Source organism: Eumetopias jubatus, unplaced genomic scaffold (assembly GCF_037043125.1).
Source record: "Eumetopias jubatus isolate StellerSeaLion01/CBP00866 unplaced genomic scaffold, mEumJub1_p1.0 scaffold_10, whole genome shotgun sequence".
In the NCBI taxonomy this organism is placed as follows: Eukaryota; Metazoa; Chordata; class Mammalia; order Carnivora; family Otariidae; genus Eumetopias; species Eumetopias jubatus.
The window spans coordinates 97,839,391-97,853,814 of NW_028274816.1; the positions used below are offsets into that span (position 1 = coordinate 97,839,391).

General features: G+C 38.1%; 1 protein-coding gene across 3 annotated transcripts in view; it reads left to right on the plus strand.

Moving 5' to 3' along the window:
- The window catches only part of KANSL1 (KAT8 regulatory NSL complex subunit 1), a 180,240-nt gene that overhangs the window by 149,750 nt on the left and 16,066 nt on the right, over nt 1-14,424 (plus strand). The window lies entirely within an intron of this gene.

Here is a 14,424-nt window from a genome sequence, read left to right on the forward strand (position 1 = left end):
TGTTAAACAGTGAGCCAGAGGCTCAGATAGAATTATTAGTCTCTTGCCAACTTTGGTTCATTTAACTAGTGTTTTCCAAACTTGGCTAACCACCCAAGTTTCCTGGGGAGCTTGAGAAAATACTGGGTTCCTGACACCTGTTTCCTAGAGATTCTGATTTGGTTGTTCTAAAGTTGGGCCTGGGACTTGTTTTCAGAAAACAAAAAACTCCCAGGTCGTTCTTGAGCCAGGTTTGGAAATCACTGGTTTGAGCTCTTTAATATAAATGGGAGAAAAGTGCTGCCATCAACACATGGAAGGAGGGTGATATGCTTCCCACTTGTCCTGTTATCACTGAAAATGGCGATGTGGTATGCTTTCCTTTTGAATGAGAGTCTCCATTAAAATTTTTAAATTGCTATGACTAAATGAATGTTTGTCTTCACAGAGAAAATGGAGATTATTCATGAGTTCAGGGAACTTGATTGCTGCCTCTTCAAATAACAGAGTTGGATATATTCCAAAACTAATGAAGTATTAGAAAACTAATACTTTAGTAAAATTAATACCATGTAGTGGTTAAGAGCATTAACTTTGAAGAGGATAAACATGGGTTTGAATCCTGGCACTGCCACTTGGTAGTTTTGTGATTCGGAGCCTGTTAATACCCCCTTACTCTCCTCCCCAGACCCTTTCCTTCCCCCCCAGGCCTCATAGGGATCTCATAGGGTTGTTTGAGGGTTAAATGAAATGAATATAACTTGCTCATGGAGGGTATCGTATCTGGGTGGTAAGTTACTGGTACAAAGAGGCTGTTACTGTTAGCACTTTTGTTATTGTTCACTTGTTCACTCATTCCACAAATATTTATTGAGCTCCTACAGCGAGCTAGGTCTGTTCTGTGTACTGGGAATACAACACAAAACAAAAACAGATAAAAATGTTTGCACTCCTGAAATACTCTAGTGGGTAGAAACAGAATAAAACAATAAATTAAGTATAATGGTATGTCCTATAGTGTTAAGTGCTGGGGAGAAAAATGTAGCAGACGAAGGGAATAGGGACTGCTGGGGAGCTCAGATGATGGAATTAAGCCTGAGGCATTCTAAGGATGAGGAAGAGACTGGGAAGGAGTGAAGAGTGAAGTAGAAGGAAAACGAAGAAAGTGAGACACATGGAAGGCAAATGAACAACATGTGTCAGAGAGGAAGGAGCAGCGGGGGGAGTGTGTGAGATGCTGTAGCCGGTCCAGGTAGATGAAGACTGCGAACCAACTGTTGGGTGTGGTAGGGTTAGAGCTGTTCGAGATCGGTGTGAGCAGTTTTGCTAATGGGAGAAGAGTGAGATTCTGCTTGGAGTGGGTTCAGGAGAGAATGGGAGGCAAAGAATTGAGGGAACTGTTTAGGATAACACTTTAAAAGAAAGTCTCCTTCTGTAAAGGAGAGCAGAGAAATAGCTTATTTGAAGGGAAATCTTTTTTGTGATAGAGCTTTTACACATGAGAAAACTGACAAAGAAGAGGGGAGAGAATTGTTGGAACCACTAATATCTGGAAAGTGGATTTTCAGTGTTTGGTTTATGTTGTAATTATAGTATGCAGTTGAACTGCAGAACTTTGCCTTTTTTTTTTTAAGGAAAGCATTGTAAGTTAAAATTAACTATCAGGTTATGCCATTTTCTTTTGTCTATTCCTCAAAATTCCTAAATTACCAAAATATCAGAAAAGAAAAAGGCATTTGGCAGATTTCTCATATTGACATTTGAGTCTCAATTTTTTATTAATAGTCCTATAAATCTAAATTATTTTCTTAAAGGTTAAAGAGTTGATTTTGGGAAAGCGAGAAAACGGTATATTATTGTCAAATGTAAAGTGGTTTTTGATCATGAGTGTGATGCTTTTTTTTTTTTTTAAGATTTTTTTTTTTTTTAAGATTTTATTTATTTGACAGAGAGAGAATGAGAGAGAGAGAGCACGAGAGGGAAGAGGGTCAGAGGGAGAAGCAGACTCCCTGCTGAGCAGGGAGCCCGATGTGGGACTCGATCCCGGGACTCCAGGATCATGACCCGAGCCGAAGGCAGTTGCTCAACCAACTGAGCCACCCAGGCGCCCCATGACTGTGATGCTTTTAACAACAACAAAAAAACCATCAACCAAACAAAAAACCTCATGGGGAAATAGTGTCCTTCCTCTGTTTTGGCAGTTTGCTTGTCCTGTGTCATGACATCTAGGGTTTTTATAAAAATTTTCTGTGGTGTAGGGTGGCCTCCTGGATTCTTTTCAATCTGTGATCTAGTAAACCTTCCTTGTTGCTATTGACAGTAGATTCTTCCAGTCTGTGCCTAAGATCTCATGTACTTTTGGAGAGACATATAAAGCATACTAAAGACTCTTTGGTTCCACTGCCAGTTTCTAAAACACAATCATCCTTACAAGGAAAGTAAGCTACGTGGAAAATAAGACAAAAGAAATAAAGTGAGTTTGGAGAAACAAACCATTCACTGGTTAGAACAGCAGTGCTGGAGGTCTGCCAGTGTTGGAGGCAACGGCCATTTTGTCTCTTGGTTGCTCGCTGTGTCCCCTTGCTCCGTGATATTTGCCTTTTATCATCTTGTGGTGTTGGATTTGCCAAGCAGATGTATTCAGCACTTTGTCGAGTGCCCGCTGTGCTCCAGGTATTCTTCAGGTTTCATTGGTGAACCTTGCCTTAATGGATCTTACTTTCTAATGACAGAGCCTAGATAGCAAAGAAGTTAACAGATAAACCATTTTCTGATGTTGGTAAATGGCATTGAGTTCACACTCACTGTAATAGGATTTGCTTCCATGTTTAAAAAAAAAAAAAAAGAATCTTAACAGGAACTACATGTTTCTGGATTAACTCAAAGTACCTTTGTTAGTGCCCCTCCCACCACATTTCCTACCTACCCAAGAAAGGTGGTTACTAGTAGACCTACGAGTATATAGAGTGTGAAAAACAGATGTTTAATGTCAGTGGTTACTGGTTTAACTACATATTCTAAATTATCTCTACTTCACTCTAGATCCAAATGTAAAACTCACTTTAGGGAACTCAACTCACTCAATTTTCCAGGACAGTCATTTTAACTGAATCACAGCTGGAATTTTATTCCATCAAGTTTTACCAACATTTCTGAAATTATAGTATATCTTACAATTGAGATGTACTTTAGTAGCACATTTCTTTAGCTCCTAAAAGGCTGTTTTTATGTCATTAGTATGTTAAATTGAATGACTACAGCAAAGGGGGTTCAGTAGGTTGAACTTGTTGGAAATAAATAGGAATGAGACCTATCAGTAAATAATGAAAGGCTTTGAATGCCCAAACTGTTTTTTTTTTTTAAGATTTATTTATTTATTTATTTATTTGATAGAGCAAGAGAGCACAAGCAGGGGGAACAGTAGAGGGAGAGGGAGAAGCGGGTTCCCCGCCAAGCAGGGAGGCCGATGCGGGGCTCGATCCCAGGACCCTGGGATCACGACCTGAGCCAAAGGCAGACGCTTAACCATCTGAGCCACCCAGGCGCCCCATGCCCAAACTGTTGATTTGGGTTTTACCATCTAGATTTTAGAGAATTTTAGTTTTGAGCAGTGAAGTGTCATAAGCTATTTTTAAAAAGATAAAGTGTGCAGGTAGTTTATGTTTGGAGTAGATTGGCCATAAAAGAGACTGGAGTCAGAAAGAAAGACTAGTAACAATAGTAATTCTAGAGGAAATAATATTGTCTGAAGGCTCCAAAGCTCTCAGGATGCAGTAGATTTCAAAACTAGTCCTAAGGAAGAATTATCAAGATGTTGTGAATATCAGAGCTGGGAGGACTGAGAGCTTTGAGATTGGGAGAGTGGGGTTATCTTCCATGGAAATCAGTAAGGCCTGGGGAGAACATGGGGGTACTTCTGTATCACCATTTTATTGTAATATTAATGCAGATTGGAACAAGTATTTCATCACTGTCAGGGATCTGGTTTGGTAGATGTTAGCAGTTAGCTAAGCCAGTGAAGAAACAATGGGAAATTATGTAACATGTATCATTACTGTTTATTTCCTGCTCTGCCTCTATGAGGTAGATATTTACAGCTTAATCTAAAACATTAGTTTCTAGATACCGAAATTTCAAATCAATAAAAGTTTTAAAATAAATGTGGGGCCAATATGGGGTTGCTTTTTATTTTGTTAGTTATTTTATAAAATAAGTATATCATAGTACAGATATTATTTAAAAAAATAACATGCCATGAGATTTTTGGATTGGCCTTAATAGCATTTCTTTTTAATTTTTTTTAAGATCGTACAGTTCTTTTTAGAATTTTCTATTTTCTTAGAGAATTGTTTAGAATATAGTTACCATACAGTGTTACACCAGTATAGTTATCATATAGTGTTATATTGATTTCCAGGATAGGGTATAGTAGATCAACAGTCCTGTGCATCACTGGGTGCTCATCACAAGTTCACTCGATCCCCATCACCTGTTTCACCCATCCCCCCTCCCACTACCCCTCTGGTAACCATCAGTTTGTTCTCTATAACTAAGAATCTGTTTCTTGGTTTGCCTCTCTCATGCTTTTTTTTTCCTTCTTTGTTTCTTCAATTCCACATGAATGAAATCATATGGTATTTGTCTTCTCTGACTTATTTAGCATTATACACTCTAGCTCCATCCATGTCCTTGCAAATGGCAAGATTTTTTTTTATGGTTGAGTATTATTCCATTTGTGTGTGTGTGTGTGTGTGTGTGCGCGCACGCGTGTACATACACACACATTACCTCTTGTTTATCCATCTCTTGATGGACATTTGGGCTGCTTCTGTAATCTGGCTGTTATAAATAATGCTGTTATATAAACATAGGGGTAGCGTTTCTTATCAGATGGTTTGGCGGTGCTCTGGTGTGATTTTGGAATTTTATTGTTTGTGTTGGAGGATAATTATAGGAGGATTGCTCTGGGTTAAATTATATTTTATTTAAGATTTTATTTATTTGAGAGAGAGAGAATGAGAGACAGCATGAGCGGGAGGAGGGTCAGGGAGAATCAGACTCCCTGCTGGGCAGGGAGCCCAACACAGGACTCGATCCCAGGACTTCCAGGATCATGACTTGAGCCGAAGGCAGTTGCTCAACTGAGCCACCCAGGCACCCCTGGGTTAAATTTTTAAAGTTGGATTCTGGAGAATTCCCGGTGGTCTTTCACTTCTTCCTCTTGTATCACACTTGAGGATATACAGGACATTACATATAGTAGGACATTCTCTTAAGGCACAGTGTCATGATATTTGTGGTTGAAATACTAAAGAACTAAAATGATTTTGAGTTTGTATTACAAGTGAAGAATTTGGGGCAGCTGACTCTTGGTTTTGCTACTGTCATGATATCAGGGTCATGGCACTTGAGCTCCACATTGGGCTGTGCACTCTGGGGGGGAATCTGCTGGAGGGTTCTCCTTCTCCTTTTCCCTTTGCCCCTCCCCCTGCTCCCACACATGCACTCTCTCTTGCTCTCTCTCTCCTCTCTCAAATAAAATCCTTAAAAAACTAGAAAAATAAAAGTGAATAATTTGATATCAAATAAGATACATTCTTTACTGACAGGGCCTTCTTATATAGGTCTGGGAGGCCTAACTTTTTCAGGACTAGTCAGACTTTCGGGAAAGAGCAGGAATGCCATGTGGATATTTGCAGTCATTATAAGACACAGACAAATTTTGAAAAGCTGAAGATAAAATAAATAGAAGAAGCAGCTCTGATATTTTATTTTTAAACTGTCCTCAAGCCAAAAGAATTTTTTTAATGCTTTGAATTAATATTCTGTAATTAACAGAAAATGGTGAATAGAGCTTTACTTTGTGGAATTCATCCATGTGCATTGCATTGGGTTTTTAATGGAAACTCCTTCAGAGAGAATTAACATAATTTATGCTATTTAAAGGAACAAAGAATTTCTCCATGTATCCAAGTATTTTATTTCTTCATTCAGTTTTTATATATTTCCTACATTCTTGATGTTTTTGTGATGCAAACGAGATCTTTTCTGTTAGTGTTATTTTGTAAGTGCTGTTGATTTCTGTAATTGAACACTTCTTTGAACTCTGTGTTTTGGTTGATTATTTTAAATTTTCTAGATAGGCTATCTATCACCAGCAAATAATGTGATACCTCTTTATACACTTCTTACTCCTTTTCCTTGACTAGATGTGATGTACTTATAGAGCGGTGTTAAGAAATAGTTGGTCCCAGTGAGGCATCTCATTCCTGGTTTTAATGCAATACTTTCTCTTCTTCTTCTTCTTCTTCTTTGTGATTGATTGATTGATTGTTAGAATCTTAAGCACACTCCAGCCCAGTGCTGAGCCAGACTATGGGGCTGGATCTCATGACCCTGAGATCATGACTTCAGCCAAAATCAAAAGTGAGACTCTTACCGACTGAGCCACCCAGGTGCCCCTCATGGTGATACTTCTAGAATTTCACTATTAATTTTGATGTCGGATAACTTCTTAAAATGAATTGGGACACTTTACCATTTTCTGTGCTTTGGAAAACTTCAAAGATTTTTTGGGAAGTATCTATTTCTTTAAAATTTGTTGGAGCTTTAAGGTAAAGACCATCTGAGACCAGCATCTATTTTGCAGAAAATTGTCCATCTATCAGATTTTTCAAATTAACTCATACAGAATTTTATAGAAGGCATTCTTAATTTTTAAGTCCTTGTTATCTGTAGTTATGTCCATGTCTCAGTCTTAATTATATTTGTCTTCTGTTACTTGATTAATCTTGTCTTCAGTTTTCCTATTGGACATTTCAAAGATGAGTTATTTGCTGATAATTCCTTCTTCCTGTGGTCTTGGTTTTTTTTTTCCTCTCCTCTCTGCCTTTATTCAAATGTTTAATTTATTTTCTGTTCTTTCTTATGTAATAATAAAAGCATTCAACTTTTTGAATTTACTTCTGAGTGTAGTTTTGGATGGCATTCCACAGCCTTTGATGTGTGAAGTATTCTTTTTGCTATTTGTAAGTTGCCAGTGAGTTTTGAGTTCTTTTCCCAAGGGTTACAGATTGAGTTTCCAAATTCAAAATTGTTAGTTTTTCTTTTTAAACCTTTCGTTATTTAATTACTAATTTTTATAGTATTTGGGTTAAAGTGGTGTTTCTGTTGTTTCTGCTTATATTTTGTTGATTTTTTTTAAAAAATGTCATTGGTGTCTAGTCTGGAGTTCTATGTAATTATATCCTGTTAGTGACTTAAGGCTTCTCTCTCCAGTAGTTTTTGCCTCACATTCTACTTTTCTTAATACTAATGTTATAGTATGTGATTTTTTTCACCCGTTTACTTTTAGCATTTTGTTTTTTAAAACATCATGTTTTATTTTAACCTCCATAAAGTCTTTTGATTTTAATGGGGATTTTATTAAATAAAAAAGTTTTTCATTTTATATTAAGTTTTAAAACTGGATTTAAAGGCTTATTTAGGTTTATTTTGACTGTAACATTTCATTGTTTATTGATAGTCTTTTTTATACCTTAATATGCCAATTTACTGAGTTCTTAATCTTAATTTCTGGTTTTTCAGGATTACAACAACAGTTTGACCATGTTTCAGGTTCTTAGCTCATAACCTTTGTCCCTTAAAACTGTTTCACTGTATTTTGGCGGTGGCGGAGGGTGATTATTTGTTGTTTTGTTTTGGCATAGAATTAAAATGGTCTTATTTTCAATCCTTTATGTTGGTAACCAGTTCTGCTGTGCGCTGTCCAGTATGGTAGCTACTGTAGCCATGTGTAGCTATTTAAAATTAAGATAAAAAATTCAGTACCTCATTTGCACAGCCACATTTCAAGTGTTCAGTGGTCCGTCCCATGCGACTAGTGGCTACCATATTTAAGTCACACAAATACTGAATACTTTCATCATTGCAAAACTGCAGTGGACAGTGCTGCAGGTTTTTAATATGGTCCTATCAAGTCTTCTATACTAGCTTTGGTTCTTGATTCCCCTAAGTTTGTAGTTGGAAATGGAAGTATTCCATTTATCTCTGTGTTAACTGTTTTCTCTCCTGTTGTTTAGCCCTTACTACCTGCTGCTCCTTGGTGTCATCATTAAATTAAACGTGGAAGTGATTAGTAGAGTTTGGATGCACATAATAAGTACTCAGATGTTAGCTGTTAACATTTCTGTCATGGTTTTCATCTCTTTGGTTCTCCTGTAGTATAAAGGAAGAAAGACAGGTTTATTGCTCACATTCTATTTTAATTCTCCATATCATTAGTTCTGACCATAGTTCCTCTTAGGTAGGTTTTAGTTCTACTACCGTGGGTAGTTAAGATTTTTTCTTTTTTCTTTTCAGATTTTATATTTCCTTTTTATGTCATCTTACTGCCCTTTCATCTTCCCTGTTTCCATGTAACAGAAGTTGTGTTATCTTTTACGCTCTTGGAGATGTGAGAAGTTTCATTCATTAATTGTTTTACCAGACTGGTTTAATAGTTTTCTGGAGGTATGTTCTTTGTGAATTTTTCAGATTTGCTTCCTTTTCCCTTATTCTGCAGTATTCTGTTCGTAGTCCCAAAGCTGAGGGGTTTTTTTCTTTCTTTCATTATTCTTAAAAAATAAGTTGATCTATCCAGACTTGGTGATTTCACTAGAAAAATGTAGTAGCTGGGTGTATTTGTTTCCTATCACAGTTCTGGAGGCTAGAAGTTTGAAATCAAGGTGATAGCCCTTTGCTGCCTCTGAAGGTTCTCTAAAGAAGAGTCCTCTCTTGCCACCTTCTGCTTTCTTTGCTCGTGTTTGCTAGCAAACTTTAGCGTTCCTTAGCTTGTGGCAGCATATCTCCTATCTCTGCCTCTGTTTTTACGTGATCATCTTCCTTGTGTGTCTGTGTCTTTGTGTTTTCACGTGGTGTTAATAAGGACACCGTTCATTGGATTTAAGGCCACCCCAATTCAGTATCACTTCATGGTAAATTAATCACATCAGAATCCTATTTACAGGGGCACCTGGGTGGCTCAGTCGTTAAGCGTCTGCCTTCGGCTCAGGTCATGATCCCAGGGTCCTGGGATCGAGCCTGGGATCGAGCCTGGGATCGAGCCCCGCATCGGGCTCCCTGCTCGGCGAGAAGCCTGCTTCTCCCTCTCCCACTCCCCCTGCTTGTGTTCCCTCTCTAGCTGTGTCTCTCTCTGTCAAATAAATAAATAAAATCTTTAAAAAAGAATCCTATTTACAAATAAGGTCACATTCTTTGGTTCTGGTTGGGCATGAATATCTGGGGGGGTCTTGGGGGGGGTCACTATTCTACTCAGTACACTGGCCATTGGTCCTTGTCTCTGCTACTCATGTGCTGGTTGAATCTTTTTCTTAATTCTAAATCTGGAAAGGTGCTATTCCTAATTCAGTTACTGGGTTTCAGCAACTTTCATACTTAACATACCTATTGCTGTAGTTGGAGAAAATAGTTGGACTTCATTTCACTCACTCTGCCAGTTTTCTGGAGCTCTTCTGCACCACTGAAATTGTGTGAAGAACCTCAATTCCCTGTATATGGAAAAGCTTAGCAGGTTTACCTGCCTCCTTCCCCAATTTTTTTTAATTCTGTAAAGTATAAAGAATGATAAAACAATCATTATGTGTATACCACCTTAAATATTAATATCTTTTTTTAATATTTAAAAGAAAATTACGGATGAACAATGTTTGTTTTATCCTCTGTCATCTCCTCTACCTGCTTCCTTCCCCGTAGGTAACCACTATCATGAATTTGGTTGTGTATACTCCCAGGTCAGGTTCTCTTAGATTTTTACTACACGTATATGTGTATCCATGAGCAAAGTGCAGTATGTATTGTTTAGTTTAATGTTCATATAAAAATTTATATAAATGCCATCATGGTGTACATATTCTGCAACTTGTTTGGGGTGTGTGTGTTTTTTAATTCACTGTTGCCTTTTCAAGACCTCCATGTTGATAGACATAATTTTAGTTCATCTTTTGTAAATAGTCCACATTTCCTTCAAAAAGACAATGTTTGTGTGGGTGTGAGTATATCCATATCCCGTTTGCTGACTTCAGGGTTCTAAATTTAACTTCTATTTTGCACTTAATAATTGTGTTGTCTTCTGTGTCCTTTGGTCTGCTTTCTATTTCTCTTTGAAATATATTTGGTATGTAACGTTGTGTAAGGTTAAAGTATACAACATGTTGATTTGATCATAGATATTGCAGTACGCCTGCCAACTAATTGTAGCCTTAGCTAATACCTCTATCATGTCACAAAATTATCATTTCTTTCTTGTGGTGGGAATAATTAAGATCTAGTCTCTTTGCATATTTACAATATAGTACTGTTGTCTCTCTAGTCACTATATTGTGTATTAGATCTCTAGGACACTTATCTACTAACTGCAGGTTTATACTTTTAAACAACCTCTCTTGGGTTCCTGGGTGGCTCAGTTGGTTAAGCGACTGCTTTCTGACTCAGGTCATGATCCCAGAGTCCCACGATCGAGTCCCACATCAGGTTTCCTGCTCAGTGGGGAGTCTGCTTTCTCCCTCTGACCCTACCGCCTCCTGTGCTCTCTCTCTCTCTCAAATAAATCTTAATGTATAAATAAATAACCTCTCTTATTTCCCCATCTCACTTTTTTTTTTTTTTTTTTTTAAGCATATGTATTCTTATAGTTCCAGGATGACTGGTTAGATACAGACAAGTTCATGGTTGATATTGCATTGCATTCCGGTATTTATTGTTGGTGGTGAAAATTCTGATGTCAGTTTGTCATTCTTTTAGTTTATCTGTATCTTCTCTCTAGTAATTTAAATTCCCCAACCCCCTACTTTCAGGTGGTTTTTTTTTTTTTTATGTTTTGCAATAACAAAGGGCATACTTAGATGTATGAATTAATTTTTAGCCACTTAGGGGCTTGGTTTGCACCCTCATACTGAGAGTTCTTCTCTGTCTTGAGTTTTGAAAATTATTATTTCTTTAAACTTTTCCTCTTTTCTCCTCTTTACTATGGAATGTCTATTTATATGTAGATTGTTGTAGATCTTGTCATTCTCTCTTCTATATCTCTTTTTTTAATACTTCCCATTTCCATCTCTCTCTTGCTCTGTTCTATTCTCCGTAAACCTCTGTGACTGTTCCCTTTATTCATCAGGTTTTTCTCCAGCTGTGTTTAGTTTACTATTAACCTGTCAGTTTGGTTTTTTGTGGGTTTTTTTCTTTTTTTTTTTTAAGATTTTATTTATTTGAGAGAGAGAGCATGAGCAGGGGGGAAGGGCAGAAGGAGAAGCAGATTCCCTGCTGAGTGGGAAACCCAATGTGGGACTCTATCCCAGAACCCTGGGATCATGACCTAGGCCGAAGGCGGGCACTTAAATGACTGAGCCACCCAGGCACCCCAGTGTGTGGTTTTCATTCAGAATTTATTTCTGGTTACTTTTACAATCATCCTTTTTTTTCATCCTTTCCTGTTCTTTTATGATGTTCATTCCTTCCTTTATCTGTTTGAACAACTGTAATGTACTTTATTTTTTTTTTCTTAAGAGAACCATGTAAGTATGTATATATTTGCCAATGGCAGAGAACATGAGGTTTCCACATCTTTGGCCAATATACTTACTTTAAAATCGCTTTCAGATTATTCCATTTCCAGGGGTGCCGGGCAGTTTCAGTGGGTAGAGCATGGGACTCTTGATCTTGGGGTCCTGAGTTCGAGCTCCATGTTGGGCTAGAAATGACTTTTATTTTTTTTTTTTTTAAGATTTTTATTTATTTATTGAGAGAGAGAATGGTAGAGAGAGAGCATGAGATGGAGGAAGGTCAGAGGGAGAAGCAGACTCCCTGCTGAGCAGGGAGCCCGATGCGGGACTCGATCCCAGGACCCCAGAATCATGACCTGAGCCGAAGGCAGTCGCTTAACCAACTGAGCCACCCAGGCACCCTAGAAATGACTTTTAAAAAATTACTCCATTTCTAGTTTATTGAGGACCAGTTGTCCCCATTTTTGCATCTGCTGACTGCCACACATCAGTCTGTGTTTGGTCTGCTTTGTAATCTTTCACAGTGAGCTCACCCAGGGCAGGGTGAGCAGGGCATGTTTTCTATAGGAGTCTTGTGTGATCCCTAGACTGTGGAAGTGTCCTTAAATGCACAGTTTTCTATTGATCATCTTTTCCTTTTTTTTTAACTAATTTTTTTTTTTTTAAGATTTTATTTGATGGAGAGAGAGAGCGAGAGCATGAGCACGAGCAAGGGGAGCGGCAGAGGGAGAGGGAGAAGCAGAATCCCCGCTGAGCAGGGAGCCCGATGCAGGGCTCGATCCCAGGACCCTGGGATCATGACCTGAGCTGAAGGCAGACGCTTCACCGACTGAGCCACCCAGGCACCCCTAAACTAATTTATTTAGAAATACCACCTTTGCTACATATTAAGCTGTCATGTATACTTTGGTCTAGTTCTCTTTCTGTTTTTCTGTAGCAGACTATTTTAATTGCTGTAACTTTAAGATATTTTGATACGTGGTAGGGCAAATCACTCCCCTCTATCTTTGCTTATCAGAAATTTTATGGGGACTTTTCCCTTTAGCATATATTCTTTCAGTTCCAGTTTTAAGATTGTTTAAATCTTATTTGCCTCTTCCTTCCCCAACAAAACCTTACTTAGATTGCAGATTAATTTGTAGATTATTAGTAGCTTTAAAAAGGTTTGTGTTTACAAGTTTTAGTTAAACTTACTCCAGAATATTTTTTATTGTTACAGTCAAGAAAAGATTTTTTTTTTTCACTTGTATGTTTCTAAGTAACGGTTATTTTTAAGAAGGTTGCATTTCAGAAAAAGACCTGAGGTGAGAGGAATAACCATGGAAAGGCCCATGATCTGGAATTTTGCCTGGCATATTGAGGAAATAGCAATGGTAGAGTGAGCAAGGAGAGAAGCAGGAAGAAAAAGGAAATGAGGTCAGAGAAGGGATAGCAGTGACAGATGGTATAAAGCCTTGTGTGCACCATTTGCAAGAACTTTGGCTCTAGTTCCTTATGAGATGAGGAGCCATTGGAATGTTATGAGCTGAGGACTGGTAAGTCACGGTTACACCTAATACTGTATTTTGATTAGTTGGAAGGAGGGGTAAGCAGGAAAACAAGTGAGGAGTTATTTAATAAATTCATATGAGAGGGGTGCCTGGGTGGCTCAGTCAGTTAAGCCCCCGACTCTTGATTTCAGCTCAGGTCATGAGATCAAGCTGCACATCGGACTCTGCTGGGTGTGGAGCCTGCTTAAGATTCTCCCTCCCCACCACCCCCCTTTTAAGTCAGAAAAGATACTGACTTAGACCAGGGTTATTGCAGTTGAGGTGGTATAAAGTGGTCAGATTCTGGATACATTAAGAAGGTAGAGGCCGCAGGATTTCATGATTGGATATGGGGTATGGTAAAAGAAGGGAGTTTAGGATGAGTTCAGAGATTTAGGACTGAGCAGCTAGAAATTGGGAAGAGCAGGGGCTCAGTTTTGAACTGAGGTACCTGTTAAGACATCTAAGTGAAGTTGAGTGAGCAGTTAAATTCAAATGAAATTATATTAATTGATATACTAATATTGAGTAATCCTGATATCCAGAAATCTCCACTTGGCTCAGGTTTGGTTGTTTATATTTGTTATTTTTAAAATTTATTTTCTTACTATAAAATATATGTTGTGATTTTTTAAAACACAAATAGGTTCTGGGGCGCCTGGGTGGCTCAGTCAGTTAGGCATCTGCCTTCGGCTCAGGTCATGATCCTGGGGTCCTGGGATTGAGCCCTGTGTCAGGCTCCCTGCTCAGTGGAGAGTCTGCTTCTCCCTCTGCCCCTCCCACAACTTGTACACATTTTCTCTCTCTCTCTCTCTCTCTCTCTCAGAATCTTTTTTAAAAAGAATTATTTTTCTGAAAGGACAATAGAATTATAATTTCTTTATGTTAGTATCAGCCATCTTAATTGAATAGAAAATTACCTCTTCTTTAATGCTTTTACTTATTTATTTTTAAAGATTTTATTTGTCAGAGAGAAAGAGAGCACAAGCAGGGGGAGTGGCAGGCAGAGGGAGAAGCAGGCTCCCCGCTAAGCAAGGAGCCTGATGTAAGACTTGGTCCCAGGACCCTGGGATCCTGACTTGAGCTGAAGGCAGACGCTTAACTGACTGAACCACCCAGGTGTCCCTCTTTAATGTTTTTAAAGATTTGACCAGGGAAATAGACTTGTCTGAGCCTCTCCCTTATTTTATGCATGTATATGGTATTCCCTTATTAGATGGAATACAAAAATATGTAACATTTAAACATCACAGAAATGCATAATTTGTACATACTACATATGTACACAGTTTCCAGTTTTTAATTTAACTAGTGCTTTTTTGAGGAATTCTTATATGTTTGCATTTCTTCCTTTTTCTCTT